Here is a 7,911-nt window from a genome sequence, read left to right as displayed (position 1 = left end):
CATCTTCAGTGTCAAGGGTTTCTATATATCGAAAGCGTTGCCATGATGGCATGGAGGAATCCTGTAAAACGCATGATGTTGGACTGTTGGTGTATGCCTTGTGTCCCAGCACGGCTTTATACTTGTCGTGACCACGTCCCGTCCGCTTGGTCAGTAATACCTTCGGAGCAAGGGAATGGTGTACAGCTCTACGCGACGCGAGCATGAGTGCATGAGCCTTCAGTGCGCGATGCGTAGATGGTTGTAATCTGTGGGGAAGCTTGCGGGGCGTCCATTCCGGACCGGCACATCAGCTTGGGATCGATCCCTGATCGTCGTGTTGTCCAACCTGGATTCCTTAACAGCCAGTTATCAAATCGGCTAGATTTATTTTTGGGTTAATTAAATGTTTAATTTAACTAAAGGTGGTAATGAAGAAACGCACGCAGAGCCAATGAAGAAATAGTTCGTCTTATTAGTAGTGTCGTCAAATAAAGAATTTCTCCGGTAGTTTCTTACGTTTTCGTATGAAATTGAACTGAATTACGTGGAATTTCTATATTTTCTATATAATTCTTGTGAAATTTCTATGTCTATATTCAAAACAGTCCCTGAATTCTTATTCCTCCATGTCACGTAAGCTGCTTGCGGCCTCTGATCACGCGCAAGAAAGGGATTACTGGCGAATTCAGAAAGAGTGGCATTGTCCTCACGGCCCTTGCGAGCGAGACCTATAAAACCCCATCGGCCACCCGCCAGTTCTGAAGCGTCACCACCCGATCGGAATCGGAACTAAAGCGAAAATGAGCGGAACGTCGGCGCCACCGTACGATGCCATGCTCAAGTCCACGGCGTACGAGCGGTTGCGCGCGGAGCACCCGGAGGAGTTCGCGCCCGCGAGCGTCTTCTTCACGCACGATGACCGGAGCGCCATCGACCGGCGCAACAGCTTCCGGGTGAAGGCCGCGCTCGTCTACGAGGCCGTCACGGGCCGGCACGTCGACGACCACATGCTGCGCGCCAACAGCCTGCTCCTGGCCCTCGCCACGAAATGCCATTCCAAAATCCTTGGACAACCCGACGGTAATCGTGCGTCGCCCAGATTCTAACCATTCGTCGTCATACTTACTTATCTCTTTTTCTGACGCTGTCGCTGATGCAGAAGCAGGAGATCCTGCGGAGGTGACAGACGAACGCTGGGACGCAAAGAAGAAGCGCGTGGTGGACGGCATCTTCCTCGTCGTCGGCTACCTGCCAAAGCTCAACGAAGCGATCAGCAGGAAGAACGCGGACCGCGACTCCGTCGACCAGATCTTCAAGTCGCGCCACATGCTCGACATGGTCACGGACGTGATCAAGCTCGAGAACCAGCTCCGGCTGCAGGACCTGCTCAACGTGGCCCGCCACATCGAGGCCGTCATCAAGGAGACTGTAGAGCAATCCGATTTCAAGGACGTCAAGGAATCCATGGGACGCGAGTACAAGCTGGACGTCACGGAGCAGAACCTCGCCGACGTGATCCACCGCTTCTGCTGGTACTACTCGCCCTTCTCCACGAAGAAGACCGCGGCGGCGCCCCCGGACAGCCCGTTCAAGGACGTCGCGGCCAGCAAGGAGGTGGCGGCGCGCCGCGCGCACGCTCCTGGACTGCCTGCACATGAGCGTGGTGAAGCCGGCGCAGGGGAAAGGCGGGGGCGTTACCGGCAGGCCGTCTCGCATGCCGGCCGTGAGGGATCTCCGGCGGTCCGGGGTCCGTCTCCAGGCCTCCGAGAACGGCCGCGCCGAGATCGAGTTCGCGCAGCCGATGGTGTGGCTACCGGCGCTGGTGTACGACTTCAAGCTGGCCACGGTGGCCCGGAACCTCCTGGCGCGGGAGTACGAGGAGCAGAGCAAGCTGATCACGCGCTACTTCCAGATGATGAACGCGATCGTGGAGGACGCGGCCGACGTGCGGATCCTCCGCCGCGCCGGCGTCGTCCTCGGTGGGTCCGGCGGCGGGCAGGAGGTGCACGAGCTGATCAAGAACATCGACGGCCACGCCACGTACCCGTCCGTGTACATGGCCATGGACCGGGAGATCGACAAGGTGAGAGAATACCACGACCAGAGGATGGACAACTTCTTCGTCCGCAACCGCCCCGGCGTCATCTGGGCCTCGTCGGTGGCCGCCATCTCGGTGGCGGCTATCGTCGCCGCGTGGAGGATCCGGGGCTGAAGCCAGCAACGAATCAGCTGCCACTTTGGCTGCTAATATAAAACGGTGTCGTCACATATATTTGTAACTTGATGTGTTGCAAGGCGTATCATGGTCCGTACGCCGAGTCGCCGACTAGCGTAATACGACTGTGTGCAAGCGAACTGATGGTTGATTATATACATATAATAAAGCGAAAGTCGAACAGAAAACGAATTGAAGATAAATTCACTATTCAGTATTAATTAGGACGATCATGTTAACCTGATTCAGGGTCGTTTGTTTTGACATGGTTCCAGCTCACTACGGTGCATAATAAAATACAATATAATACTTATAGTTGGTGAACCAAAAAATAGTAGCTTAAAAGGTTTTTAGTTTATTTTGAAATGAGGGATAATTTTATCCCTATGCACATGTGGTGCTGTCAAGCTTAAGCCACTTACCGCCTTTGTCGGACCTCTCCTTTCGCTCAACTAGAGACAGGAAGAAAGGGGAGGGGAAGAGAGAAGAAAATGAAAAGCATTTATCTACCCATACTTTCTAGTGTTTGTTCATAAGTGAAAGTAAATAAAATAATAGTGTCTTGAGACTCATGCAGGTTAACCGGACATAGGCTTGTATATGGGTCGAGAGATTTGGGGAACAAGTAGCACTCACAGTCGAGATAAGGGTAAGCTTGTGGGCCCTTGTGCTTCAATAATCAACGTGTGTTTGAGGCAAGCTGGGCATGAATTGGATCTTGCACTAGCGAATTCTGTCACGATGTGTATCGTATTCATCTTGCCCAATTTTATTGTGATGTATATCATGTTCCTTGTGTTAAATTTGAAATTTGTAACTGATGAATCGTAAGGACGGTTCCATATGCCCAATTACATAAAATTGATGTTATCAGATTCATATTGAAAATTACCTATTATTATGACTTTATATCAGAAAAGTGAATGGTAAAGCAATTGTTAATCGAAGCATGGTCCTAACAAAACACTCATTGTTATTCAAAGAGGGTAACTTGTTAGACCATTGATTGGGCCAAGTTTGGGCGGGGGAGCTTGAGCTCCACTAGGTTAGTGCGGCAGGGGCGGAGGTAGTGAATTCCATGCCATCACCATGGGAGGATGACCCGAGGAGGGCAGCAGGCGGGGGAGTGGGCATTCTACATGTATGTCAGTTGCATATTGATTAGCAATTCCAATTTTTTTTATCAAAAACGAAATAGCAAGGGTTTCACCTTGTTGGCCTATGACATGTAGTTGTTGTCAAGCTTGAGCTACCTATCGCCTTTGATTATCCCCCTTTCACTGAACTAGAGAGAGGAACAAAGGGGAGAGGGGAGAGAGAAAAGAGAAAAGAGAAACATTTATCTACCCATTCTTTCTAGTGTTTGTTCATCAGTGAAACGGAAATAAAATAATGATGTCCTAGGACTCATGCAGGTTAACCAGACCTTGCTTCTATGGGCAGACAGGTTTAATCAATGGGCCTGTTTGGCCGGTATTAAAGCCAGCTGAAGCTGATTTGTTGTGAGAGAAAAATATTGTAGATTCTAGCTGATAAGCCGACTGATAAGTTCAAGCGAACAAGCCCAATAAGTGACACTCGCGAGATAATGGCAAGCGTGTCGTGAGCCCTTGTGCTTTATTAACCGACGTACGTTAAGGTAGGGCATGAGTTGGATGCTGCACTAGCTAATTTTGTCACGACTATCATAATCCTATTGCCAAATTTTGCTGTGATGTGTATAATGTTCCTCGTGCCTAAATTTGAAATTTGTAACTGATACATCGTAAGAACGGTTCCAAAGGCCTAATTTTATTTGACATAAAATTGATGTTATCAAATTCATATTGAATATACTTACTTATTATGACTTTGTAACAGAAAACCGAATATTGGTAGAGAAATTGTCAATCAGAGCATGGTCCTAACAAAATACTCCTTGTATTTTCAAAGAAGAGGGTAACTTGTCAGATCAAACTTGCGCATGAATATATATTCTTCAATATGAATATGATAACATCAATTTTGTACAAAAATATATTATGTAGCAATTATCGGTTAAATCATGTCCTAGCAGAGAAATACACCTGAACAGAGGGAGTACATTCTCATATATGTATGACATCTAGTGAAAGGCATAGCACTCTAGTGGCCATATGAAAAAGTGAATTACTTGGTTACTTGTGAATAACAAAACTACCCACAAGCTTGACCTTGGAGATTTAAGCAGACAGTTAAAACTAAGTCCATGCTTCAGTACCTGATTCAGGAGATGGCATGAATTTGCTTGAGCCTTTGCTTGGATGTTGGGCCGGTCAACCTAGCTAGAGAGTAAGCCATGCAGCAAACACGAGCAACTATTTTTTACACACCTCTTCAATTACCAATGTTTTTTTTTAAAAAATAGGTGATTTGATTTGCACACTGCAAGTCACCTCTTTGGGTTAGGGGTAAGGGTTGATGGGGAATCTGATGTGCTTTAAGCTTAGAAATTGATCGGAGGGGGGTAGAGGGGGGGGGGGGGGGCGGCCAGACCGAAGGTGGCTGCTGAGGGGTGGAGCGGTGAGGCGGCATGTTGCTGCCAACCACAGGCGATGGAGTATGATGGTTGGGCCAGGTTTTGGTGAGGGAGCTCAAGCTCCACTAGGTTATCATGACAGCGATAGAGGTAGAGAACTTCATGGCAGCACCATAGGGGATGCCCTGATGAGTGCAGTAGAGGTAGAGAACTTCGTGGTAGCACCTACGGAACAGATGGCCCGGGATCCAGAAATAAGAAAAGCAGAGGAAGAAACACAAACAAAATAAGGGATCATACCTGTCGAGTTCATAAACCCGGGGTCCCTCGGGGACTGGCTTCCACGCCAGGGCTCGGCCCAGGAAAACGGCCTTTCTTTCTTCCGGACCGGCCCAAAAGTCTAAAAACCAACAGACCGGAGTACTCGCTTCAGGCCCAGGCCGCCTTCGGCCCATCTCTCTGACCGGAGCACTAGCTTAGGCTCAGGCCAGCTCCGAACGGCCTCTCCGATCGGAGCGCTAGCGTCAGGCCTCGGCTGCCTCTGCACGGCCTCCACTCGGAAAGCCTGACCCGAGGACCGCCTCCGACTCCGACCTTGTGTCTCCGACCAGGATTCATAGAAAAACACCGCCATCACTATTCTCCGACTGGCACGCTAGAACCAACTAGGGACCATCCGACCGGGGACGCCCGGTCGGAAAGAACCAGAAGGCGTGCGGAGGAAGGCAAGGCATGGCTCACAAGTCAACACCACTGTACTAGGGACCATACCCTGCATGAAGCAGTGCTCTACAGCCACCCTGACATAAAGTATTGTAGGGGCCGCTAGAAACTCCCATATGGTAAGCCCCCCGTGTGTCTCTGGACATCGATCGCGGTATGGGCTCTAGGATTTGCCATACCGGGTGAACATAGCACAACTCCTCACATGCCACCAGGCATCCAGAAGTATTTGCAGGTACCGGCGTCCATCCTTCCAGAAGAAGATATCTCGACCCCCCGTGCACATCTGACATCCTACAGCGACATCGATAGTATTGGGAGGCTTCAACCATTATCCAGTTTTCATCATCGTAGGAAATATCTGTACTCTCTCCCTCTCACCTGTAAAGAGCCATCCCCTTCATCTATAAAAGGGGATGCGCTCCCTCCAACCAGGGGAGATCAATTTCTTCAAGCCCAGACTCACTAGATCGACATCAACACTCCCAACCACAGGACCGCCAAATTCTGACCGTGACCCTTCCGGTCGGAGCCGACCGAACCTCTTGTACACCCCCTTCTTCCTCCTTCTCGTTTGTACCCCCACTATAGACTTTGAGCACCTGGGCTCAGGAATAAAGTCACCGACCAACCCCGACTGGACGTAGGGCACATTGCCTGAACCAGTATAAATCCTATGTCATTGAGTGTTAGGCCACCTCCGATCACAACGTACAGCAAAACTACAAATATTTACTAGTTGGTCACTTTCTACACCGATAGTTGGCGCCGTCCGTGGGGAAGACGCTATATGTTCAACACTCTTTTGGTCATCGGATGGCCCATTTTTCCTCCACTCCCGCCGTGGCGAGCTCGGGCGATACGATTCGCTTCGGATCGCTGGAGTTCCCCGCACTCTCGCCCGCCGGGATGAGGGTTCCACCCATCTTCGAGCCATTCTAGGTCTTTCGCTTCGGGAGCCTAGACTTCGTCGCCGACCAGCTCGGCATACTCCACCTCCATGAGGAGGCTCGCGACCCGGCACCCATCGGAGGGACCTCCTCCATCGACTCCAGGACGCGCGACTTCGATGGCGCGGCATCTGCGCTTCATTCCGAGCAAACTCTCTGCTCAAACCCTGCTGTGAGTAATATACATGCTGTTATTTACTTACTGCGCTCTATTTTCCACCAAATACCCGGTGGGTTACCGTTGTCCCCATCGCAGCCGCCATACAGCCGGTTCCCCTATGGCCTTGCGTCTTTCGCGGACACATACGCCCGGGGACTCCAAAAGGTGCTGGCATCGCACCCCCTCATGTCTGAGTTCGTGGGGATGGTGAGCTATGCTCCCACCTGCTTCCTCGACATCATGGACGACGACGTCAGGAGTGACGGCTCCAGCATCGGCAATGTGGCGCCTAGCCACCATCGGTCTTGGGAGTACGCTGTGGCGGACGCCCCGGAATAGCCGCTAGGGATGACGGAGTCCTTCCGGACCCACGCCCCACCAAGCCCCCACGTGGGGACCCTTGAGCTCACACATGAGCACAGGGAGGATCTACGACGACAGTGGCCGCATCAGCCACCAACTGCACCAACGCGCTTTGGCACACCATACTGCGCACCGTGCGCATAGACCGGCGAGCGGCACTCAGGGTCGCGCCCGTCAGCCCCAACGCAACGTCCCAGTTCGGGGGACCAACCCCCATAGTTCGCTCAGGCCAGTCAGAACGTTGCCGCCGCGGCAATGCTCCTGCATGACCTGCCCGAGCCGAACGACCCTCGTGGACGAGCAAGCCACCAGAACCTCTGGGCACTATTGGAGACCACCGCCGTTCAGCAAGCGGAGTGCTCCGTATTGCGACGCCAACCAACGACCTTGCTCCCTGTTCGGGGAACAGGGACGCAGCAGATGGGGCACTACACCCTATCATCGCCACAACCACCGATTGTGGCACAAGAAGCTGCAACCGCTCCTCGTCTTGACTTGACGACCGCCCCGTGCCGACCGCCCACCTACACGCGGCTCGGACCAAACCAAGATGCGCGTAGCGTCGACCGAAGTCCCAGCCCTAACAGCCTAGAACCACGGAACTTTGTCCAACACCCCTAGCAAATGCCTTTTCCGCCATGCTTCAACGGGGGGCACGACAAAGGTAAGGCCAGGCGTCAGGATCAAGATGAGGGCCCCTCCACGCAGAGGGAAAAAAAGAACAGAAAGGATCGCCGCCAACCGGCCAACTCCGTGTTGGCCACCATGGCAGATTACACGGGCACTTAGCCCCGGCAAGACCCTCCGGGCCACTTTCACGAGCTCATGGAGAACCCATGCACCAACCACAACTATCCCGTCAACCATCTCTATAATGATTGCCTGCTCCTCAAGCGCCTACTGAGGTAGGCTGGCAGGCCAAAGGAGGAAGAAGACGGGGAAGCACTGACTGAAGGACGACGACGATGATGCCCTCTCCGTGGACCTTGGAACAGCTATGTCTTTCTTCTTTTCCTAAGTT

The 7,911-nt window shown here is 51.9% G+C and overlaps 1 pseudogene; it reads left to right on the top strand.

The window, feature by feature from the left end:
• Window positions 1–772: 772 nt before the first annotated feature.
• LOC136519813 (uncharacterized) lies at window positions 773–2,267 on the top strand (annotated as a pseudogene).
• Window positions 2,268–7,911: the final 5,644 nt, after the last annotated feature.

The sequence above is a fragment of the Miscanthus floridulus genome, chromosome 18 (assembly GCF_019320115.1).
Source record: "Miscanthus floridulus cultivar M001 chromosome 18, ASM1932011v1, whole genome shotgun sequence".
NCBI classification, from domain to species: domain Eukaryota; kingdom Viridiplantae; phylum Streptophyta; class Magnoliopsida; order Poales; family Poaceae; genus Miscanthus; species Miscanthus floridulus.
Note: the sequence above shows the minus strand (reverse complement) of the source record. Positions and strands in the feature narration are given on the sequence as shown.